Consider the following 26328-nt stretch of genomic DNA (forward strand, 5'->3'; position numbering starts at 1 on the left):
CTATTTCCCAAGGGAAGAGTTGGGATTTAACCCAGATAAATGAAGAGGAATTAACAAGTAGAAATTCACAAAAGGTATTTTCCTTTAGCCGTTTGGTTGGAGCTGCAGGCCGTGCCCTGTGGAACCGCAGCACAGCGGCGAGAGCCACTAGAGGGCATTGGGAACATGGGCAGGGATCCAGCGCCCGGGATGCAGGGATCGGATCCAGCCATCCCAGCGCCCCACGGCGTGCTCCACACACACGGACGGAGCTGCCAGCGCTCCCTGACACACTGCACACGGGGAGCCCGGGATCCCGGTGCCACGCTCCAAACCCACACAGGGATCCCAGTGCCCTGTGCCACACTCCACACCAACACAGGGATGCAGGGATCCCAGTGCCCTGTGCCACACTCCATACCCACAGAGGGATGCAGGGATCCCAGTGCCCTGTGCCACACTCCACACCCACACAGGGATCCCAGTGCCCTGTGCCACGCTCCAAACCCACACAGGGATCCCAGTGCCCTGTGCCACACTCCACACCAACACAGGGATGCAGGGATCCCAGTGCCCTGTGCCACACTCCACACCCACACAGGGATGCAGGGATCCCAGTGCCCTGTGCCACACTCCACACCCACACAGGGATCCCAGTGCCCTGTGCCACACTCCACACCCACACAGGGATCCCAGTGCCCTGTGCCACACTCCACACCCACACAGGGATGCAGGGATCCCAGTGCCCTGTGCCACACTCCACACCCACACAGGGATGCAGGGATCCCAGTGCCCTGTGCCACACTCCACACCCACACAGGGATCCCAGTGCCCTGTGCCACACTCCACACCCACACAGGGATGCAGGGATCCCAGTGCCCTGTGCCACACTCCACACCCACACAGGGATGCAGGGATCCCAGTGCCCTGTGCCACACTCCACACCCACACAGGGATGCAGGGATCCCAGCATCCCATGCCACACTCCAGATGCAGCAGTACTGGACACCCCAAGGCAGAGCTGGAGGCAGGACACTGTGTCTCAGCTTCAGCCACATACAGGAAAATGTGGATCATCTGGGTTTAACCTCCTCCTGCAAAAGCACATTATCACTGGAAAACTAGAACTTGCTATTGATGGAAAAGTCTCTTTCAAAGTAGCAGCTCCCAGATTTCCAAACAAACCTGCCATGCAGTGCAGGCAAGGAAGGGACCCTGGCTCCTGGGCAGGCCAGTATCTGCTCCAAGGCCAGCTCTGGATTCTGAAGAAGTCCTTTAAATTGGCTTTGGAAGCCCAAGCACAAGGCAGATCAGACACTTGGTAAAGACACCCAGCATAACGCAGACACATACCTGGTTCAGGTAACAGAGTCTATAGAATCCTTATGCTCTGTAGTCATAATGTCCCTGCAAAATCCACCCTGAAACTCCAATGCTTGTTCCACTTTCACAGCTAATATTGCTCTCTCCCTTCTTCCTAAGAAAACTGTGTTTTCCAAATCATTGCTGTATGGCCTTACAGCAATGTGGGGTGAAGTTCTGTACTGGGACTGTCAGGACAGCAGCTGCAAGGAGCCAGAGGGGAGAGAAGAACAAGTTCAGACAACCCGAAACAGCACAAGGACCCCTGAGGGCACCGGCTGCTGGAAGTGGCCTTTAGTCCCCAGAGCCACACTGAGCACACCACAGCAGACAGAGTGAGCCCATCAGTGCAGGAACTTCAGGTTGCATTTCATCTCCATATGACACAGACATGGGAACATGAACATGAGAGCAGCTCAGACTTTCCAGATGAGATCAGAAGCGCCCAGATATCGCTGACAGTCCCAGTGGCCCCCTGCCAAGAGCCCAAGGGCTGTACATATTTTGCATGTACCTCACCAGATTCCTATCAAAAGAAAACATCCATAACAGTGGATCGCACTTATGCCATCCACAACAGCCACACACGAGCTGAATTCATCCACAGCTGTGTCTTCAGAAGGAGAAATGTGCATTTAAAGGCAATAATTCACAGCTTGCTCTTTAACTGAATCTCACACAAAGGAGGTGCAGCCCCACAAAGGCATTCCTTGCATCAGAGAGCGACAACCTTGGGCAGTCCTTTCCTTTGGTCTAAACTTGGTTGCCAGAATTCAGAAGATGGAAGCCAGCCACCAATTCCATTTGGTACCCACCTGCAAATGCACAAGGCACACATCCACACTTTGCAGCTCCAAAAATGTGTCAAAGTGCCACCCAGAAAGACCAAATGTCTCAGATTCAAGTGACCACAAACACAGGAAGAGTGAAGGATGGGACACTGGTTCTTCTGTACTCGTGTACAAAAAAAATCACAGCACTGCTGAGTAAGAATGAAAACACCACACGAAAGGGAACTACACAATGTAAAGTGTCCTGGAAGTTTCTCCCAGTCGGTAACTCTGACACATTCACAAAGAGCCAATCTCTCGGTCCTTGTAAGAAAAAGAAAAGGTAGCAAAGCATGAGTGCCACATAAAAATAAAAACAGCCTGCTCCCAGGGAACAGGGACAGGAGAAAACGGCATCAAGCTGTACCAGCGGAGGTTCAGGTTGCATACTGGGAAAAATTCCTTCACAGAAATGGTCGTCCAGCCGTGGCACAGATTGCCTGGCACTGTCCAGGGCAGTGGTGGAGTCCCCATCCCTGGAGGGATTTAGAAGTTGTGCAGATGTGGAACATTGGGTTAGTGGTGGCCTTGGCACTGCCCGAAGAATGATCTGACCTCATGATCTTAGAGGGCTTTTCCAACACAAAGCATCCCGTGATTCCACGTGGGCAGCAGAACCCCCCTGTGGCTGCAGGAGGCAGCAGGCATTTGCCCCAGTGTAAAAGCTCGGGCTGTGTCGGTATTGCATCAGTACAGGAGTCTTAGGCAAGCCACTGACAGACGGCTTACTCAAACAGTGAAGCAAGCACAAACCCTTTTAAATTGAACTGCCTTTGAAGACACATGTGTATCTTTCCATATCAGTTGTTGCATTGTGGGGTAAATAACTTCACCAGGAGGCAAGTACCAAGGATTAGCAGCCCTCCCCTGCAGAGCCCGGGTTCAGCAGCATCGCTCAAACCCTCGTTCACCAAGTCCCGGGCTGCGGCTCACGGCCCATGGCCCCGCTGGCAGCACCTGCACAGTGAGGTTGCTGCACTGTTTCTGCACAGCTCCACACGTGCAGAGGCAGCACACAATGAACACGAGGGGCTGTGCAGGCCTGTGAGTGCTCAGGGGAACGCTCAGGCTCAGTTTCACCTCACACAAACGAGGCACTGCACAGGTATCTGCTCAAGACACTCAGATACACGTGAATTACTGTGGCTTCTCATACATTTCACATAGAGACAAAGGTGATATTTTACTACACTATACATGTTTCCTTGCTGTACAGGTACTCTTACATGGCACACAGCTCCTACCAGAGGAACATTCTGTAACTACCAGGAAAAAGGCTCCATCACACAGCCGCAAAGCTCTTTGGATGCTTTCCCTGTTAGACAGAAGTCATAGCTACAGACAACTTTGAATACCACTCTGCCAAGGCCGTTCTAGATGCCCACAAAGTGAGGAAAATCCCCATCAGGGTCTGGTGACTTCATCTGTGCTGAGGCCTTGGGCTTAGGAGGCAAAGAGTGCAGCCCTGCACATCCCACTGCCAGACTGCCACACTTTCCCTGGAATGGTTCTCTCTCCAGAGACAGGATACTCTCACATCTCAATTCAAAACTGCCAATGAAGACACAAACTCTGTCCAAACAGAACACCTGGATTTATCCAGCAGCTGTAAGTCCCAAAACACAAACATTTTCAATTGAGAGATTATTGGGAATTGCCTGTAAAAGTTGTTTCTGAATAGTTTAGGTAAAAAAGATTAAAATAGCCACACAAACTCAAAACGCACCCAGTAACAGTGACTTCCTTTCAACTTACTGAAGCCTACCTGTCTGAGCCTTGGCCTGCTTTCCAGCTGCAGTGTGTCTATCCACTGCAGATGTTATCTGTGTGATGAAGGAGCTGGGGCAGGAACACAGCCCCAGGCATTCCAGGACTGCCCATCACCCTCTGCTCACAGGCCGGTCTGTCCTGGCAGGGGAACACGAGCTCGGCACCAGCCCCAGCCCCACGGGCACAGCCAGGGCACAGCCAGTGCCAGCAGGACACGGCTCCTGTCCCCAGAGCCCCCGCCCCGGTGACAGCCCAGCGCCAGCCCCGGGAACCCGCATCGCCCCTGCTCTCCAAATAAACATCCTCTGCCCAGAGCCGCCCGCGATCTCACAGAACGAGACAGTTCAACTCACGGCCGCAGTGACATCACCGACTGCTAATCATCTTCAAATGCTTTTCAGTAACTAGTTAAATATTACATAGCTCGCCTGTTCAGAGTTTCTGCAGAACACTCCAGCCAACCAAAACAAACATTTCCAAAAACAAATCTTTGGCTCGGTTATCACCAACAAAAGTCCTATTTTTTCCCTTTAAAAAAAGGCTGTTTTTTTTTTTCCCTGGTTTTCCCTGTTTTTCTTTACACAAATTTTAAATACTCATTCTTCATTCTGGGTTGCAGAGATCCCGGGTCTGATGATGTGCACAGCTTTTAGAACCATCTCTCACTGGGGCACACCCTGCTGCAAGATAACAACATCATCTAGTTCCTACAAACGCATCAATTAAGCAGCATCTCCCTACAGTCTCAGTGTGTTTTCACACATGCAGGAACCTAGAGAGGTGCAAATGCTTTTTATTCTCAGTCCCTGATGCTATCAGCCCAGATCATTCAGAGCCAACCTCTGACTGAGGTGAAGGCACTCCCTCGGCCACAGCAGTCTCCAGGTGACCCCTCAGCTGTGTTGATATTTCACTCCCGTGAGGACCCTCATTTGCACATCAATAAACCCAGGAGATTTTGCAGATTTACCCTGGGTAAACCTGAACCTCCAGAGTTATTTTCACAGGGACATCACCACGAGAATATTCTACTTCTGCCCTTTAGCCCAAGCACCCTACCCTGAGTGTAGTTTGGGGTATTTTAGTAAAAATTAGTCAAAACTTTATTCCTAAAAAATCCATTTCATTGCATTGTCAGAATAATACAATGGCAGCATGACTCAGCAAACACATCCACTAGTTAACATGGAACCATCAAAGCTGGAAATACTACAAACATATACGTATTTTTATTTGTGTATCATATATAAATCTATAAACCTGAGCAGGGCAGGAGCAGGAGAGGTGCAGAGGCACATAGCATATGGCAGGGGTACCGAGGAGAGACAGGAGAGCCTGGCTTCACACCTCCGGCTCACTGCTGAGGGATTAAACTGGGATAAGAGCAGCATTCCTCAGGAGTGATGGGCTGCTACAAAGTCAGAAAGGTTAAGGGACATGGAAAAGTCAGGTATTCATTCTGCACCCCACTTACAGCTTAGCTGCTCCTAGCCTCAGCCAGCCAAAGAAAATGAACCAACATTTACAGAGCAATCGGACTGAGAAGAGCAGTTCCTGACACTCCATGGCACAAGTCATGAAACAGCATTTCCTCTCAGCAGAGCATTTCGTTAACTGTTACTCTGGAGTCCAGAAAACTGCATGCAATTAGCAATCCCAAGAAGAAGGAAACAGCCTGCTGCAAAAAAAAGTCAAGTCTTCAGAGATTATACTAGACCACCTCAGAATTTCAGCAGTACTGTTCTTCAGTTTGGTCATGCCTGTTTGGACAGGCCAGAGCCACATTATTCTGTTCTTAAATCCAAGATACAAACAAAGCAGGTCCTGTTCCGGCCCTGGGCTCCTCAGCCTCCCATCTCCCCCCTGTGCAAATGGGACACCCAGCAGCAGGGATGTACAGAGCTCATGAAATCCAGGAACAACACTGAGGGGCACTCACTGTTAAGGGGAAGGCAACGACAGTAAGGTGAAGACCAGCTCAGGCTTTTCTCCATCCTTGAACCTTCCAGTGGTATTTCTGCTCTTCCCACATCAGCAACATTAACCTCAGTGCTGCAGTTCTCAGCTTTACCCTGTTCTCTCCCTCCATCACGATCCTCTCCCTCAAAGCATCCTGCAAGCTGTTCCCCTTCTCACCTGAAGCTTCGTAAGGTACCACAGCCTCCACCACAGTTCTCTGTTCTGCTCACACCTTACCTGTGGCAGTCTCACCTGGGACACTGATCCATCTAACATTCAGGCCTGTGTGCTAAAACAGCCCAAGAACTGTACAAATCACTTTGTCCTGGCATTCCTCAGCTGCTGTTACAGCTGTGTCTACTTTGACCACTCAGGCAAACCCTTGTGTTCTGGTACAGGAGTTCCCATCACTGTCCCAGCCAATGTCCATCACTGTGCACCCCCCATTACAATCATCAGGCACCTGGTCACCTCTCCAGACACCAAATGTATCCCAGTTATACACAATTCTGACACTTCTTTCCAGAGCTGTTTCAAGTATTCCCTTTCCACCTATTTAGCTGTATGCTGTCAAACTCATACATCTCCCATGGCCTTGCCAAACCCAAATGTACTTGCAGATCTTCTGAAAACCGTTCCACGGATTCATACAGACTTTTGGTTTAATTGCTGCAGAAGCCAAAAGCAGCCAGTCTCATCCCTGTTTAACAGCTAAATTCCCATGGCTGACCTCACACACAGTCAGCTGCAGATGTGAAGCACAATGAAAGCTAGAGCTGTCCTTTGGGACCAGCTGCCTTTGGAGCTCTGCACAGCCTGCCCGAGAGCACCACACCTTTCAGCAGCTGGGAACAAGGCCACACTCATGATTCCAGGGAGCTTATCCCACACACCCAGTGGCTATTTCCAAGGGCCAGCATCTCTGCACAGAGCACTCAGCCACGACTGGGACTGTAACACACTGAGGACAGTGAGTCAAAGACCACCTTCACCAACTGCTCCTGAACACAGTAAGCACCCAAATATGCTTTGGGCCAACAGCCCTCCTCACTCACAGGCTGCGATGGAGGAAGGGATCATTCTGAGTAGGACACAAGGCAGCACTTGCTCACACACAGCAGGTAACCATTCCACTCTTTTTCAAACAACATCAACCATTTTCCTCAACTTTCCATCAACCATTTCCTTCAACTTGAGGAGAACTCAAGTTGAAGAAGTGAATGTACTTCCCGCAAATAACCTGCTATACAAACTGTTCCTACAAAGGGTCAAAAACCACTACAGCACTGTCAAAGGCATGAGGAAATAGATTTTGGATACTCTGGATAGTAACTGTCATCAACCTGAAGGAAAGGACCAACAGTCAGTACAAAATGGAAAGCCAAGTTGGTCAACAAGGCCAGATCTGACTTCACAGAAACCTTCAGCATTTTCACTCGTATCTTCGGGCCACAAGACAGACTCTTCTGGGTTTCATGCTCTAAAAGCTTTCCACTCAAAAAACAAAAAGCAGCATCAAAACTGCACCCCAGGTTCTCACCAGCATAGCTCTAACTGAGAGTGCTCTGAAGTTAGCAGGAGCACAGCTGCAGAGAGAAAGCAGAAGCTGCCATGTCTGCCTGTGAGCATTCAGTTAGGCCAGGAATCATCTGAATTCAGCTGGACTAGACACCAAGAAAACCACAATAAAATGGACTGAGGCACCCAAAATTATTCTCAGAAAATAGGCCAGACCAGGCATGAAAACATCTGGGCTTGGCTTGAGTCATGAAGCACATGAGCAAGACACCCCACTGCTGCCTGCGGGCCCAAGTGAGGAATGTGAGCAGCACAAAGGTAGGCAGCAGCAGTCTCCCACACCCAGATTCCCTTTCTGCATCTTCCTCCACCGAACATGCAACAGCCCCTTCATTCTGACATGTCCTGCACATCCCAGTCCAATGGGATTTCTAAGGATGACATTTCTGGGATGTCAGGTAATGCATACCTGATCACAGCTGGTCAGCCAGCCAGCTCCAGGCACATATTCCCATTTCTGAGACACAAACAAGGCCGAAAAGGGTTAAACCATTCCAATCCTGGCCCATGCTGGCACACGTGTCCAGCTGGCCAACACTGTACACGTTTCAAGGATCCCTTACTCTGCTACACCAACACACAGCAGCTCCCCCACCTCCCTCCCACCCAGACCCTCGTTGCAATAACTTACACAAACTGATGAGGACATGGTTATCCCAGCTCTAAGCAGCAAACAGCCAAGACTCCGTATACCAGAAGGACTGCAGCAGCTCAGCTCCTCTGTCCCCCAGATGAGTCAGTGTCAGCACTATTCCCCTTTGGCTTTACAGCATTAAGGCAAGCGAAGTGAGCCTTCTCACCAGAACTGCTCTCTGAGGCCAGAAAGCCCCAAAGGACTCTATGCCATGGTGGGAAAGACAGGCGTGGGGATGGGCCATTGACCAGAAACTGTTACTGCCGAGACTCGGTAATGAATGAGGGAAAAAAGGAAAGATTAAGGAGGAAGTCACCAGAACTTTAGTGATTAATTAAAAATAATCTGCTCATACATTTTGGAAATAAGCCTGACAGGATGAACAAGTATGAAAGAGACACAGGACACAGTATATTTATGCATTTAATATAACACAGAAAATGGACAGACTATTATACATATAACCTATGGACTAATCCAGCAAATCCCTTTTCTGGCCACCACATGTACTCCTAACATGCATTTCAGCACTCTTACTTCAGAGTGGATTGACCTGGGTCCCCTCACTGGAAGGTGCTACCACATATGGCTCCAAGCTGCCCAGCAGAGGCTGAACCTGACGCCCACGTTTCAGGACAGAGCACATCTGCCATACACCAGGAACAGACCCCGCAGCTTAGTCTCCTCTAGAAGAAATCCAGCATACACATGCCCAAACCACTCTGCAACTCACAATACATGGAGCTCCTGGCAGGGACAAGCCTCCAAAAACCCAGTGGTGCTCCAAGACAGAGGCACAACGCGGGTAAGAGCCATAGAGCCACCTGACCCCAAAAGGGTGCTTGACCAACAGCCCCTCACCTCAGCCCTGCATCCCCCAAAGCCCAGAGGCCACTGAGGAGGGCAGCAGGATGCCAAGAGGGGTAAGAATTAACTTCTAGCAGGCAAAGGGGGGTGCACACCCGAAGCAAGTCACAGTGGTGGCCCCAGCCCGGGACTGCTTTCCAGGGACAGCCGCCCTGGCTCTCCAGCACTGCATACAGCATTAATGAAGGCTTTATCTCTCCCTTTTCCTGTCAGCTCAGATCCAGACAGGCTGACTCTGTTAACATTAAAATGCTTATTTTTCCCGTATCCACTATCTCCAAGCCAAAACAACATCTGGAACTTCAGCCTGCCATACAAAGAGAGACAGATTATAACTGGAAAAAGCTACACATCAGCTTCCCAAGCTTTATACATTTCTGCTTTTATCTGAACTTCCCACATGTACCTTCCATACAGCTCCACAGGGAGAAGAACTGATTCCTTCATACAGACTCCCTAATACAATGTAAGGCCCCTTCCATTTCAGAATAACCTCAAATGATTATCAGAAAAATAACAGGAGCAAAACCGATAGGAAAGTTTAGAGTAAGAATTTACCATCTGCTCCTTGCACAAAAGAGAGGTGACATACCAGTGACCTAGAAAAGGAAATTAAACAAAGAATATTACTTGTGTGTGTTACTTGATAAAGTAATGAAAGAAAAACCTGGCGCCATTTCAGACTACATAAAGGTCCTACTTTAACAGACAGCTGTCTCCAGTGTCATTTAAGTGTGCTTTTTGCTTAGATCATGGTCAATGAATCATGAAAATCAATACAGATGGAAAACATAAAACCACGCTGCAGACAGGCTCAGCAGCGGAGCGTGTACCAACTAGCACCAGCCTCGGCTGGAGCGAGACGTGCCAAATAAACACAGACTAGTTTTTCCAACAACATTTATTTAACTCTTAGTAGTTAATTAACAGAAGTCATGACTACTGGTTATTTTCTAACCAGCCATCCCGCTGCAGTTACACACGCCAGGCTCACCAGCCAAGCCCTCCTCTCCCCGCGTGTGCCGGCACTCCCAGCCTCACCCACAGCTGCCCCAGCCCAGCTCGGCGCTCGGGGACAGCAGGGCCAGGCCATGGTGGCCGACAGGTTCTCCAGATGTTCTCCAGATGTCTTCCCAGCTCTGCTGTCCCACTCTCCCCACTGGCAGGCAGCTCCATGTCCCAGCACAGGGAGCTGCCTGCCAAGGCCAGCCGGGATGCCGGGACAGCCCTTGCTCAAGGCCACGCTGCTGCCTGCTAAGCAACGAACGCTCTCGGAGCAGGAATTCTCATTTCCCAGCCCCCCTGGACGAGTTACCCCACTGCTGGTCCCGGGCTGCAGGAAGCTGCCATGCTGCTGCCAATCGCAGCATTATTTTCAGCTGACAATCATGTAAAACCAATTTGAATGGCCAAAGCAGAATGAAGTGTATGTTTTCAGGAACAAACAAAACAAGTGTCACAGGTTTCTGTGCCTAGCATCAGAGTTTTAACATAACACAGAGTAGAGCCCAATTAAAATAGTTCTCGTTGAACAGAATGGGCCGTGTTGCAAGTAGAAGGACAGAGAGCCAACCTCACATTGTACCAATGCTTTGACAGTCTCATAGCAATGACCATCAGTTCAAACACACAGCTCATGCCAACTCCAGTGAAGCAACAGCAGCATAAACTCAAAATGGTAATTTGCTGCTGAATACAGACAGAAACTCTATGCAACACTCAGAAATTAGTCATGTTTTAGCAGATTTTTGCTTTGCACCCAGCTGTTGCTTGTTCACAAGGCACCTACTCACGTATTAGCCATTTCCCCTCTGAAAAGCAGGATTAACTCACAGCAATAGTACTCAGTAGCAATGGCACTTGGCCCGCCCAGCCCCTGTCCCCGTGGGTCCCCAGCCTGCCCTGAAGCAGCCAGGCACTCCAAAGGAAGCTGAGCAGTGCCAGCAAACAAGCAGATCTGAGCTGAATAAACAAATTCTCTATCAATGCTTTTAATACACTATTTTTCTGACAGTAGGCTGAAAAAAAATTACTAAATCATCTCCAAAACCCTCAGAACTGACTGAACACTATGAACTCACTTGAACAGTATGAGCTAGTAAAAACAGAAGCCGCACCTACTGATGTGCACAGCCCTTTGGGAACATTCACCACAACCATGGACGAGACTGGGTTCCTCTGTACCAGAGCTCTGGGCAAATGTGTCCCACTGAGGTCTGATGGCAAGGGCTTCCCGCGTGTCCCTCTCGCCATTTTCGGAGAGATCACCTACCATTCCTCATGGCTTCCCAGGGCAAAGATAATCACAACCTGGGCTAGCAGAGTTTGAAGCTAAAACCAGTGAGTCGCTGTTGTGTGACCCTGGTTATCGGTCGGGTTTGTTTCCCATGAAGAGACATTTACGCAGTCAAACAAAATCTGCTCTGCCCAGCATCTCCCTGAATCCCAAGAGCACTGCAGCAGCATTCTCCCAATACCCATTTCATGACCATGCAGGAAACTGTAGCTACCTACACAAGTTACAGCACTGAACTACTTAACCAAGAAAAGCACTTTGATCTCGTCTCTTCTTCTGTTCCCATTCAACACTGTTCACCATGATCATTTCCACTCCCTCCAAGTTCCTCTAAGTGATCATTTGGGAAAGACAAAGGTTGCTGGACACCAGTCAACACTGACCTACTGATACAAACACACTGCTGCAAGAAACCCTACCACTAACAACTGAGCTTTGGCTAAGAACTCTGCTAAGAGATGACTCCTCACCCACAGCTGCTCAGACACCTATTTTTGGACCTGCGACTGCACATTACCTCCTCCAGCAGCAATAAACCCCACATGTCCCTGCAGCACTCGGTGCTCTGGAGTCCTGCCACTGTCCCACCTCCATACACCCAGAGGCAGACAGGCTCCTTGCAGCACCACAGGTAAGCCTGGAGCACAAGGCAGGTCTTGTCTGCAAACTGCTAGGAACACAAATTCCAAGCAGAAGCTCTGCTCCATGGTCTGTGTTTGACCAAACAACACAGCCTCAGCTCACCTGCCACAAGGTGAGGAGGAGAGGGCAGGAGATGTTTGAATAGCTTGCTGTCACCCTGCAAAGGCCTGAGATGTCACTGCACCATGACAGAGGTACCAACAGCACCAGCCTGGAGCAGGCAGAACAAGCCACCAAAAAACCCCAAAAACACTGAGTTCCCACAGCAGGGCTACAAGGAAATCAAACAGCTTCAAAATAATTCTGTGGTAAACCTCCCAGGGGCAGAGTTGCCAAACTAGCAATTCTAGGGAGGGCTGGACAAGCCAGAGCTCTCTGCAGGTCTGCACGGCTGCCTGGGAGAAAGCAACCCCCTGGCCACCCGAAAATCCAGCCAGGCTGCACAAGCTGCTCCCAGCAAGGAGCACCACACTGACTGACTGCAGCACTGCCTGGAGTATTTCACTCCACCTGAGCAGGGATGTACTCGGGATGGAACTTTCTTTGGACTACTACCAGGAAAAAAAACAGCTACAGAAATGAAAACTAAACCCAACTGAGTAATTGTGTGAGCATAATGACTCAAAATTCAAAGTTTAAAACAAACAAAACAAAAAATTCCCCCACAACCCACACACTTGGAATTTTACCTGGTTACCTGAAATTTTCAAAACAGCACTTTACATTCGTATGGGTGGAATATTCATATCAGGTTTTGGTGTGTTGCTAAATGATTCCAAGCTGATCAAGGTGATTTAAGTCAGGAAGTTGAGAACAATTTAAATAACCAATTTTAGATTTGATTTTGTACTTATTTTTGTTCTTTTCTAATTGTTGTTGAAGGCAAATGAACATCTTGTTAAGACTAAATAGTCTTTAAAGACCATTTCCCTCTCCATCTCTCTACTCCAACACCCAGAAACTCGGGTCCCCATTTTTATGGAAAAGGAAACTTTTGTTTTGATTCTTCACTCTTGTAAATACAATACTTTAATGTTTATTTTTAATTGGAGAACAGCCTTACAGTGGCCTGACTGTGCTAATTATACAAGAAAAACTATCAAGGCCTTTTGCAAGTAAGACCCCCTTACTAGCCCAAGGACAAGGAGCTGCGGCTCTGAGCTGACCTGACCTAAGCCAGCACGGTGAGCTTGTCGGGGTGACCTGAGCAGGGGACACAAGAGCACCCTGCATCTCAGCTCCTGGATCTGCTCTGCTGCTTTTGGGGGCCCCTGTGCATGGCGCCCACACACTGCCGTGACAGCATGCAAGGTCTGAAACACCCTCTAAAAATCTCTGACCTCTGAGATGGGAGGGAGTGTTTAACCACCTTTAAACCCTCCTCACGATGCAGCTGGGCCGAGCATTTAGCAAACTTTATTTAGCATTTGCTGTGGGTTTTTATGAAAAACAAGTAAACAAAAATACAAATTAAAGTAAACCCAAAACAGTTCAGCCATTTAAAGTAATTTTTACTTTTATACTCCAGACACACAACCCCAAAGGTGCTGCCTGTTTCTGCACAACCTTCAGGGCAGAGTCAGCTCAGCAATGAAAATCTCATGAATTCCTCAAATCTTTCCAAAAAGATTTGTTCCAAGTCTAATTTAGTCTAAGTTTTAGCTTGCTAGTTCATAATTCAGAATTAAATCAGATGCTTTTTTTGCATGTTTTACATGCAAAATATTTACTATGATCCTTTACTGTATTTAAGTATTTTAAATTCCTTTAACAGAGAAGACATGTTCTTAGTGGGTTTTTTGTTTGTTTGTTTTGTAAGAAAGTAGCCTTTCAAGATCAGAGAATCAACAGAATCTCCCTTTAAGATCAGATACTCAAGTATTTCCTTGGTGTCTCAGGAAACGGACCAACTATTACACCAGAAAACCCACCTTCATGCTCAGCTCCAACTCATACTGGCCATCAAGCCTCTTTGGCCTTGGTTTCCTCCTTGACACAGTAGCTATTCAAAACCCGTAATTATCTCCAAAAAGAAGGTAACACATTAAGCACTTTTCTCCTCCAGCTGTGGTCCTAAGAACAATTTGCGTAAAACCTGCAAGCTGCACCAAGCTGTCAGCTAACACACTCACAGGCGTCTTTCAAACAATTATGGCATGCAAGTGTTTTCGGCTTGTCCAACATTCATTTTTTAATTAATATGCCTCTATGAACTCAAGTTCAGAAGAATCCCTCTTTCACATACAACCAAACACACCTGTGGGACTGAAACAAGATCAATCATGTCAAAAAAGCCCAAAGATTTTTGGAAGACTATTTCAGAACTTGGAGAAAAAACCCCACATTTGGTATCCTTTATCCTTTCCCACTGCTGGCACACCAACCCCTCAGAGACTTCATTTACAGCCTCTGGGTCATTGCTGTTTGTGGCTTTGGTTTGGGTTCACGTCCCTTCGTGTTCACACTGGCCAGCATTTCAGAACAAACCTTTTCTACGCCCACTCAGGCTGGGCGCTCTGTGCCCCTCTGGGGAACCCCAAAGCCCCCCAGGGAGGGTCCCAGTAGGTGCAGGGACAAAGGGCTGTGCTCTCCAGCCTCCACACCCGGAGCAGAGCCCTCACACTGCCTACAAGAACAGCTGTAAAAACCACAGTCCAACCCTGCTGGACGTCACACGTGCCCCTGGGAACCTCTCAGGCAAGGCCGTCCCAAGCCAAACACAGCAATCCTTTGCCATCATATTCCTCCTGACTTGCCAGCAAGGACCTTGCCACGACGCCGGGCACCACAGCTGTGGTGACAGCGAGCTTGGTCACCAGAACAAGGCAGCCCACCCAGGACCTCACTGACGTGCTTCCAGCCACTGTTTCAGCCACACTCCCACGACAAGAAGCACATGCAGAGGTGAACAGCACCAGTTATCAGCTGGCAAGCAGTAACTTACTCTGTCAGAGACACCTGGCCACCAGCCTGCCCTTTGCCATTCCCTTCTCTGACAGAGTCCCACAAAGTGTCCCTGAGTGCCCCTCTTCCACACTGACCCCCTAGGGGCCAAACACCATCTTGGTTCTCCAGAACTCTCCTAAAGGAGACCCCCTACAGCAGAGACCGCCTTCACTCCCAGCACAGGACTCTTCACCCCATAAACCTTGCAGCCCTAGAGCCAGGGCCACTTTCAGCTCACAGGCATGTGAACTCCTACCAGGAGGCAGCCAAAAGCTCTGCATAAGGCTCCTTCCCTCCCCAGAAAAACAAGGATTTGCCAATTTGTTTTGCTCAGTCACCCTGTGGGACACACAGCCCTGAAGAAGCGCACATGCTCCTCTTTCCAGATTTCCATCACAGACAGCAAAACTGAATCTCTGTCTTCAAGGAGGGAACCTGTTGATGTTTTCACTCGGGTCTCAGGAGAACCACCGAGTAGCAGGAGACAAACACGGCAGACTTTCCAGAGCTGGCAGGAATGGCTCTCAGTACTCCTTGCAGGAGCAGTGCAGGCAGTCTCGGGAAGCTTGCTGGGGCCACCCAGGACTGATGCTGCAGAGCAGGAACAATGGTGACAGAACCCCATGCAGAGGAACAGCAGCCTCTGAACTGCACCTCCTTCACACCAGGCTCAAAACACAAGCGAGCTCTCAAATGCCTTTCTTCTGCCTCCATCTGCCACTGTGTTGCTGTGCTGTGGCTCTATGGGCCCAGCCTTGCGGAACAGCTTCCAGTTAATTCACCTTTTCCATTTGCTTTAGTCCACTCCCCAGAGCTCCATATCCAGTAGATATTTATTTTAAAGCTAAGCCAAAACCATTCAAACACTAACACTTCAGGGCCTTCAATACTCCTGGTTGCACACAGTAGGGCCTCTTTTAGAATAAAGAGCGTCCACTTTGGGAACTAAACCAACATAATTATAATTGGGCTGCATGTCAAAGTTTTACAAATCCCCAGACTGGAAATAAAGTAGGTTTTACTCCTCACAGATCCTTTGTTACAGAAGGCATAAAACTGCACTGCAGCCTCAGGAACACCAATTCCTCACCAGAGATTCCAGGAAGAACTGTGTAAGAAAACTGAGCTTCAAAACCCAGTTTGCTCTTCTGGCTCCTCACTGCATGGCATTCTGGCTTTCCTAATGGAGAAACAAGACAAAGTTCCCTCAAAATCCTGGACACTGTTCCACATGAAAGTCCAATACATATTTTTTTTGAATGTCTAAACAATGTCCAGGATCAAATCCCAACCAAAAAGATGAAGTCAAAGACTTTTCCAGTCATTAACACGTGCACTTTTGCATCAGGCATGGAAATACCGTATTTCTTTCAGACTTCTGATGGCGTTCAGATTTTTAGTTCCATAATTTAGGAACAGTCATATTGATTCACTCATTCTTCAAATATTACTTGTGTCATAAGGAAGCTGTATGGAGGGAAGGGAATAAACAGGTTTAGATTTTAGAACAGGTTTTGCAGAACAACCATGCCCAGGTTTGCTTTAGAGGTATGACACGAGTCTTACAAATGTGTAAAAGACCTACACCAAGAGAGAAAAAACACCCTATTGTTTCTGCAAGCTGGGACACGTTACTCAGATTATTCTCCACTGGAGGCTGATGCAAACACGCCGGGTCCACAAACACACACAAAAGTGTCTACGTGGCATTTCTGGCACATTTGTAAGGGCCCAACTGACGACCAACTAATGTGGGAGAGCAAAAGCCATGCCAAGGAGCTGTTCAAGAATTCAAGCAGTGCACAGGGTCGAGGGCAGGACCCATGAGAACACGGAGGAAAGGCCAGGGAAGCCAGCAGCCACCTCCCAGCCAGGCTGTCACAGCACACGACCTGGGGTTTGAGGTGGGGCAACACGGCCCACCTTGCTGAGCAGCCTTTCAGGTGGAGCTTTCTCTTCTACCCCAGTGACTTGAAATAACTTGAATGTTTCTTTCTGGACAGAGACGGGCTCAAATTATGCAAAGAAGCTGGAGGACAGCCAAGACTCAAAGGCTTTAACCTTCATCCCAACCACAAAGATGCACCTCTGCTCTCACAGACGGGCGTTTGCAAGCTGGTCTGGGCACAAAGCTGCCCAACTGAGCTACAGCGAGAGGAACAAGACATCAAAGAAAGATCCTGTGCTACCTCTGGCAGGGAGGACAGCTCCCAAGTCAAGAGATAAGCAGAGATGGTCCCACACCACACACACACCTAGGCACCCCTAAGAAGGAAAACGGGTGGAGTAAAAAGGTGCTTGCATGGCAATTTTCATCATCGTCATTTCATTTAGACTCAGGATCCAGACAGGTTTTGCAACTCAGTCCAAAAATAAAGGTCAAGTGGAATACAAGTTACTTAGATCAATGCTCAATATGTAAGAATGCATGTCCAGAAAAGAATTTCCTAAGTTTTTCAAGTATTTATTTTTCTACTGTAATCACAATCCCCAAGAGAACACACCCCTCCATTTTGTTGTGGATTTTTTAGTTCACAAGGATCAGTATTTTTTTCATGTGCTAAGGGTACATCTCAAATGCTCTTTCTTATCATTTAACTTGAGCCAGTATTTAGAAGTCAAATTAAAAATAGCCTTTTTTAATGCACAACTTATTGTAATTCTACTCTAAGGAGATATGAATTTGTTAGTTTAACACTCAGACTGCTGCACTACAAGTTGTACATGGTTTTGTTCTGAGAACAGAAAATGAGGAAGGAGTAGAACACAGTATAATCCTACAAGATTGACTGCCACAAACTCCACTGCCAAATCACCCTCCTGATCCTGAAATCAGCTGGAATTGTCCTTTTTTTCTATTTTTTCCCCACTGGTTCCACTCACATTTATCATCCTGTGCACATACTTTTATACCTCTATCTTTATTGTCAGTCTTTTAAGTTCTATTCAGCAACTTCTGGAGGATGGAAAATTTTTATTCTCTGTGTTGTTAATCACTCTAGCCTGGGATTTGCCCAGCCCAATGCCATCAAAGTCGATGTTTTAGCAGGCTGCTACCCACATCTGCAGCAAGCAGTTTACTCTCCAGCAGCAATAAGGGCTGAAATTAAATGGATTTTTTTTTAAAAAGTACTCCTTATGAAGTCAAGAAAAGTTTTACTGTGTAGTACAGACATGCAGCATGGACATGGCTTTTACCAATAACCAACCTGCAGCATATCACCTATCTCTTCTCTAACATAAGAGTATTATAAGGTAATACGATACAATTAATATTCTCTTAAACCAAACCATTATCTTTTCATTTTGTTTTCACTTTTAAAGTTCAGCCTTAAAATGACTTTAATTGTTGCAGTCCTCCCACACAAATACAAGAGACAAGTTTATTGCAATGGAGAGCCCTAAATAGCACAGTCTGGTTTAGGCTGACTAATACAAACACGCATTTTGTTTAATTTTACATTTGTTCCTAGGGAGATCTCGCTCTCATCTCTCTACCTCGTGTTGCACAGCACCTGACAGCACAGGACATCAGCCACCGCGGCGGGCTGAGCAGCGTGGGCAGCGCAGGGGACAGGCTGGCCATGCTGTCACCGCTCTGCAGAGAGGGGAGGCCGGGCAGGCCTGCGGGACCACCAAAAATGCGTGTCCGAGCACATCCCGCTGTCATGGCCAGGGCCAGAGCAAGCCAGCAGCACGGGGACCTGCAGGAACTGTCCCCGGGGAGCCGAGCACGGCAGGTCCAGCAGGAAAGGCACACTAAACGCTCCCATGGTGCACTCTAGCAAGGCACCAGCCTGCACAGACACTCCGAGGCAGCTCACAGTCCTCTGCATCTGCTCAGCCACTCACACACTCAGGAACCCCCCTGAGCACCAGCACAATGCCTGGGAATTAACCTGGGTTAGAAGTAACCTGGCAGAGGCAGACTAAGTTCCAACCAAACGAATGCCTTATCCAGTGTATCGCATGGCCGGAGATGCCAGACCAGGAAAAGGAACAGCACGTGGAGAAGGAGAAGCAGGACTACTTGCTCCCCTGCCATCAGTAGCCAGCGAAAAGGTTTGCACAACCACGGCCCCGAGTGCCTCAAACCACTGGGGCAGGAAGCCCAAGCCATTGGGGGGAGGCTGCAGGGGCCTGCCGGGCACTCCTGAAAGCAGGGCTCGGCAGCTCCAGGACTTCAAAGGGAAGCACTCGTAGGCTCGGAGCTATCCGCGCAGCCAAAGGCGGCTGGCGCGGGCTGCCAGCCGCTCCTGCTGCCACCGGAGCCTCGCCAGGCAAGCAGCAGACCTGCAATTACAGAGGTGTTTGTTGGCCTCTCCTCGGCAGCTCATTAGCAGAGGTAAGCTCTGCAGTCAGAACAAGAAAGCCCCGACCCCCAGCGAGCGCAGCTCACTAAACTGCTCTGCAAGGCAAGGAACAACTCCTCCCACCAGCTTCCATTCAACAGGATGACCAGCTTCAGCATGCTGAGAAGGAACATTCCAGGCATCAGGACGGAAGGTTAAGTGCTGCAGCAACACATCTTCTGTAAAAAGGCCCAGATAACAGCTTTTGGTGTTCCCCTCACAATCTTCTATCTCCATCTTGGTTATTTCACACAACCGAAATTACTCCCAAAGGCAGCCCTGGACAATCACCAAACTGGAGGTCTTGGTTTTAGAAGCTTTTCTTAACAAAACCAAAGCCTTCCTTTCTCTAAAGCAGGCTGGAGTTACTCTACAGCACGCTCCAGACACTTTCAGACCCATGTTTCCAGCAGCATCACAGGCAGGGAACAGTGACTTGGTCTGACCCTCCAGGAGTGTTTCAGAAGGGGGGATGCGCGACAACAGGACTTCTGGGGTGAGAGCCACTGAATGCCTCTGCACACCAAAGGGAGGAACAAGCACCACACAGCCCTAACCAGCAATAACCTGACTCCAGAAGAGGCCAGGAGCAGGTGCTCAGGAAAAAGCGAAAAAGCGTAAGGACGCAGCACAAAAGGGTCATTCTTCCACCCTCTTCTCATTCCAACCCCACACCTCCCAGTCGGAGGTAAATTCCCAAGCCCAAAACTGCATCTGAATCACTGCATTTACTGGCCCCCCACAGGCCTACCAACAGATCCAACTGTTCCTCAAAAGAAGAATAAGGCTCCTGAATATCCCACCTCAATGAGTCTATAGCTTAAACAGGCACTACACGAAAACTCTTGGTTTTCATTTTAAAGCTGCTGACAATCGATTACACCCAGTATTCCCCATTTATTGCATAATAAGGAATTACCTAACACCATCCCTTCCCATTTACTCACATCAATTGTGACTTTAAGATCTCTACAGTATTTCCTTTCAAGCGTTTCTCCCCTTAGCAAGCCAGTTTATTTACACACCACCTCACCCAGCCTTGCAAAACCAGGCAGAGCCAACGTCCTGTAAAGCTAAACCAGGTCCCAAGCTTGAAGAAACTGTGGAGCTGAAGGATACTGATTATCCCAATTGCTTAGGGACTATCAATGCCATTGTATTCAAACAGAACTCCATTCCTTGGGATAAGAGACCTTGATCTGAGGGGCCTGAGAGGCGTTTCAGAGCTGTGGCACACCAGTCTGCAGGCACGAGGAATGCAAGGCACGTTCTCCCCAGCGCTGGCAGAATCCTGTGTCCAAGAAGCGCCGGCCCAGCACAGCCAGCAAGGTGAGGCACTGCAGGGAAGGCAGGAGCACAGCAAAGGAGGGATCGGCACTACCTGCCAGCCTGATCCAGCACCTGATGCCGAGTATTCAGCAGCAGATGGATCGTGAGGGCAGCTCTGGCCTTCCAGGGGAGCAGCAGCATGTGAAGGGCCAGCAGAGAACACCGGCACTGACCTGCAGGGCTGCTTTCTCCCACACACAGGAACAGCTGCGTGCTTACTGCACTGGGAGCACGGACACGCTCCTCACGCTCCTTCCAAAAACAGCACCCCATGCACTTCACGGCAAAGGTGTGCTCCAATGCTGCTTTACAACTGCAGCTCCTTCTCTGGGATCTTCTCACCACAGCACAGATTTGGGAGTGTGTTCTCAGCAGCCTCAATCTACAGGGGCAAATCACTCTGGAGTAGGAACCTGTGAGCACTGTACACACACAATTCCAGATGACCGCATGTTAAGGAGGGGGTTGCCATCACCTGAGACTGGGTCAGGTGCAAACTCATGGTCCACTGTAACACAGAAAACTATTGCCTACAACCACTTACTGTTATATTTGAAAGCATTACTCTGAAACCATGGTTTGGCTGCAAACATAGTGGGGGAAAAAAGGAATTTCGTGAAAGCATTTCCATGGAATTCTACACATTTTGTAGTCAACAACATTTTATAAATTTGTGATCCCAGAACAGTTTTCAAACACATGTGAATTCAGCTCTCCAACACTGCTAGAAAACACCATCATTCCTGATTTTTACAGATACGTACAGGATATAAATGCCTTACACCCACAACACGTGGCCACAGAATTTGTGCACAGCAGCGCTCAAAAGGTGAAGATCTTGATGGCACCTGGTATCTCTGTAACTAAGATGCTCTTAAACTCTCAGTCTTGACTGCCCCCAGGTCCTAAAGTAACTAATCCATCCCCCAACCCACGTGCACACCCTGGCAGAGGCCAGCCTGTCACCCACCTCTGTGATATCCCTGAATCCTCATACACAGAGGCACTCAGCAATCACCCGTGTTCGACACCACCACTGTGATCTGCTCTAGCTCCTGACAGCTGCACAGGTGAGTGGGACAAGCTTTCAGCCTGTTTATACACACTAGAGCAGGTATCAAGATGTCCATTTGAGAGTTCCAATACCAAGAATGTAAATGAATTCAAGTAGCTTTTTTTTGGCAGGGACAAGAAGGGCTGAACGGGTGCCTAATTATTTCACAACGGCTGTCCCTAGATCCTATTTTAGCATCGGGCTTTCATTAAATTTAAGCATGACTTCAGAGTACCAGCTGGCTGGAAAAAACAAAAACCACAAACACAACCCACTCACAACACCCCACGGGTGTTCTTTCCCCCGCCCATGTTCTCTTCCTACCCTCACCGAGGGCTTGGAAGACACCAGTTCCATTTGGAAAGCCAGCCTCAAAAGCAGATAAGTTCTGCAGGAAATGGCTATATTTAGCCCTCCCCTTTCACCTCAGCTCCTCCACACACTTGCATTCTCCTGCAAAAGGATCTTTCTACTCAGTGTTAGAGGTGATCTTCAGCAGGTCACCTCAGCAGAAAAAAATGCAACCAACTTCATACGTGTTAAGAGAAGAGCGTGAACAATCACCAGAATATCAAATCTTCAGCTACTGAGGCATACAATAAAATTCTCACGTCTCAAAGCGTGTTGAATTGCAAGTTCCAGGAACACAATATGCCCAAAATCACTTTCTGAGTGGTGCCCATGGAGGGCAAGGCTGAGCCTCCGCACACGCTACCCAGGTTTTCACCAGTTTTTCAGTAACTAACACAGCCATCCTATTCTCTACAGAATATACACGAGGCAACAAATTCAACAGCTCTGCAGCTAAAATATTTTTCTAATAAATAATTTTCTAAATTTGTTTCCTAGTAAATCATAAAAAAATAGTTAACAATGGTTCCCAGGCAGTGAATATCAGCAACACCTCTGGAAACAACATCAGCACCAGGTCAGTAGGATTTCCCTTTCCCAGCCTGGAACTTTGAAACACATTATTAGACTTAAATATGAAAACGTATAAAGGGGCTTTTTCTCCCCTCAAGTTGTTTTGTTTAAATAACAGCTTCACCTGATATAATTCTGTCCTAACCATGACTTAGGCCTGTAAGAGCTGATTATTCACAAACTAAGGAGGTTGAGGCGTGAACTCGGTCACAGCAACAGACCTTAAAGTTTGTCCCAAAATCAAGACAGAACAAAACACACCCCTCACTCAGTGTGAGGGGACAAAGAGGCAAAGGGTACAGTCAGGAACGGCTCCCAGGTCCTGTGCCACTGGGCAAGGAGCACACACCACCCCCTGAAACAGAGGAATGCAGCTCTTATCCCAGCAAACAAATCCCGAGGGAAGGCAAACCTCTGAAACCACTGCACACACTTAACACCTCCTGGGGAGAGCACAGGGCATACAGGAACTTTTTGTTCCCTTAAAACAGATCTCTAACACCTCCTCCTCAAAAAAAAAAAAAAAAAGTTTCGGCCATCAAAGGCCCCAGCCGTGCACTTGAGAGCTCTCCACAGCCAGGACTCCATCTTTCCCATTTCAATTGCAAGGCACCCCAGCACTCTTCAAACAGCTCGAGCCCTTCAAGGACAGGGCCCGAGAGTATTTGCAAAGTGCCTGCTGCATTCCAGGTCGCCACCGTCCCTCTGAAGATGAGTGCAAGGATCACAGCAAAGATCGTATTACAGGAAACAAAAGAAAAGTGAAAGTTTAAAAATAGACTTGTCATTGCCCACAGCTAACTGCTATAGCCACAGGAGTCTTCTTCAAGGAGAAGCCGGGCTTCAATGCAGACCATAAAAACACACGAGATCTGGAGAAAGAATGTGTTCTCTCCCGGGAGCTCAATGCATGGTTTTAAAAGGCGGTTTGGTACGCCAGTTGTGCAGCTCAGCGCAGACCCTGGGAGTTCCCAGCAGTAACCTCATCCCGAGGCACTGGTGCCTCCAGCACACCTCCACGAGCGCTCCTTGGGAGCCTGATGAAGGCAGCTGCTCTCTCAACCACTGGCAAACACAGTGCATCAGTTTCAATTTATGTAAAGGCACTGCTAGAAACAAGTTCTTTTAGCACTTTTAACAGACAGAGTCGGAAAGACTGCCTGGGCAGCTTCCCGGCCCGCATTTCACACACCGGCGGGCGGGCTGAGAGCCGCCAGGTTAGCGGGCACAGCTGGGCGGGCTGAGAGCCGAGCGTGCCGCAGGCCGTGCTGCCCGGCCGAGCCAGCCCCGAGCCCCGGGCCCCGCCGCGGCCGCAGCCCCTTCACAGCTGGCCGGGCAGCAGGCACCTCGGCCCGCGCTCCAGCGCGCTGCCGGGCAGCGGCAGCACACCGCGGGGCCAGGGAGCCCTCCGCCCGCCCAACACCGCCAGGCGAGGGGCGCAGGCAAGAGGGGCAGCCCGGCCCCGCGGCCCCGCGGCGCGCCCCGAGCGCGGCCTTTGTGCGCCCCCCGCCCGCACCGGACCGCGCCGCCCCCGCCAGCCCGCCCGGCGGCGGCACCCGCCCGCCCGGCGCACGGACTCACCCGCTGGGCCGGCAGCACGCGGCGGGACGAGCGGGCCGAGCTGGCCGTGTGCGGCGCTGCCCCGCTCGGGCCGGCGGGGCCGGGGGCGGCCGCGGGCGGCGGCGGCTCCGCTGACAAAGGAGCGCGGGCGGGGCAGCGCCCGCACCGGCAATGGCCGCGCGTCACTTCCGCCCGCCCGGCGCCCCCTGCCGGCGCCGCGGGGCCGCGCCGCCTGCGGGCTCGGGCTCGGGCTCGGGCTCGGGCTCGGGCTCGGGCTCGGGTTCGGGTTCGGGTTCGGGCTCGGGCTCGGGCTCGGGCTCGGGTTCGGGTTGGGGCTCGGGTTCGGGTTCGGGTTCGGGCTCGGGCTCGGGCTCGGGCTCGGGTTCGGGTTCGGGTTCGGGCTCGGGCTCGGGCTCGGGCTCGGGTTCGGGTTGGGGCTCGGGTTCGGGCTCGGGCTCGGGCTCGGGTTCGGGTTGGGGCTCGGGCTCGGGCTCGGGCTCGGGTTCGGGTTCGGGCTCGGGCTCGGGCTCGGGTTCGGGTTCGGGCTCGGGCTCGGGTTCGGGTTGGGGCTCGGGCTCGGGCTCGGGCTCGGGTTCGGGCTCGGGCTCGGGCTCGGGTTCGGGTTGGGGCTCGGGCTCGGGCTCGGGTTGGGGCTCGGGCTCGGGCTCGGGTTGGGGCTCGGGCTCGGGCTCGGGCTCGGGTTCGGGCTCGGGCTCGGTTTCGGGTTCGGTTCCGGTTCGGGTTCGGGCTCGGGCTCGGGCTCGGGTTCGGGTGCCGGTTCTGGTTCGGGTAGTTCGGGTTCCGGTTCGGGTTCGGAGGAACGCAAAGCCCGTCCCGAGCAGCGGAGCGGCGCAGAAGCGTCCCGGGGCGGTGGGCGGCCGCAGGGCCCGGTCCGGTTCCAGTACCGGCAGAGCCCATGGGGTCACTGGTGCCACTCCAGAGCTCGGGGCACAGCAGTGTCCCTGCTGTGTCCGGGTGGCTCCGGGGTGGCCCCGGCAGGAGACTCCGGCCCTCCCCGGGCTCTGCCCCCTGTGCCGGGAGCTCCGGGCTCAGCCCTGCCCGCGGCTCCGGGGCCATGGCTGGGCCCGAGCAGAGCCTGGGCCTGCCCCGACCTCCCTGCACAGGGGGACAGACAGGGACAGACGGACACACGGGGACAGACGGACACACAGGGACAGCCAGGGCTGAGCCCCTCTCCCCGGGGCTCCTCTCCAGGCTGAGCAGCCCCAGCTCCCTCAGCCTCTCCTGGGCACCGGGATGCTCCAGGCCCTTGCTCAGCTCCAGGAGCTCCTGTCCCTGCTGGGCTGAGGAGCCACAGCCGGACACAGCACCCAGAGGTGCCTCCAGGGCTGAGCCAGACTGCAGATATCCTGGTACAAGACTGATGTGCTAAATTCTATTTTTTAAAAAAATCTGACTCCAATTTTCACACCAAATTATTCACAAACTAGTTATTGTCACATCATAATTTTTAAGGTCGAAGGTGTCTTCCTCATCTTGAAGTTTTAGCCCTCCCTCATCCACCTGAATTAATTCCCCAAAATCATATACTCTTCCAACCATGGTACTTCAATCACACTCCAAGTCCCAGGATCCCAGAATGGTTTGGGCTGGGAGGGATCTTAGAGCCCGTCTTGTTCCACCCCCTGCCATGGGCAGGCACACCTTCAGGACACTAAGGTCACCATGATGCAAACGGGCTGACACTGGGTGAGCCCGTGTCCCTGTGCCAGCTGCACCAAGCCAGCCTCACCGAGGTTCCTGGAAAGGCACGGCCTTCTTCCTGAGCAGGAAAGGGAAGCGGCTTTCCAGAATAACTGCATCTAATTACTGTCAGCAGGGCTCCTACATTATGATGTGATGGATCCAAACCATCCCGAACAGACCACGTGCATGAGAAATCCCCAAATACGACTGACCTGGTGCACGTACGTTCTGCCCAGCCCCGTGGTGCAGGCTGTGGGCCCCAGCGCTGCTCTGTGCCTCCCCAGGGCAGTGGGGGATGCCAGAGCCCCGGGAGGCACTGGGAGGCACTGGGAGGCACTGGGAGGCACTAGGTGCCAGGGGCTGTGCAGGGAGAGCCACACTGTCCTGCAAGGACATCCCTGCTGTCCCAGGCACGGCAGCGAGCCCCAAGGCTGCCCGAGCCTCCACCTGCAGGTGTGGAGGCCCAGGCACGGGTCTCCTTAGGAGAGACCACCCCAAAGCCTCTGAGCCGTTGGCAGGGGCTGCCCAGGGAGGTTTGG

At 50.6% G+C, this 26328-nt stretch overlaps 1 protein-coding gene across 1 annotated transcript in view; it reads right to left on the reverse strand.

Moving 5' to 3' along the window:
- ACVR1 (activin A receptor type 1) overlaps positions 1-24238 on the reverse strand; it is a 44089-nt gene extending 19851 nt beyond the window's left edge. Inside the window, exon 1 of the mRNA XM_064435378.1 lies at positions 24104-24238. The gene's annotated coding sequence lies outside the window, so the exon portion shown is untranslated. The remainder of the gene's footprint in view (positions 1-24103) is intronic.
- Between the last annotated feature and the right edge of the window lie 2090 nt (positions 24239-26328).

Source organism: Passer domesticus, chromosome 10, assembly GCF_036417665.1.
Source record: "Passer domesticus isolate bPasDom1 chromosome 10, bPasDom1.hap1, whole genome shotgun sequence".
Classification (NCBI taxonomy): domain Eukaryota; kingdom Metazoa; phylum Chordata; class Aves; order Passeriformes; family Passeridae; genus Passer; species Passer domesticus.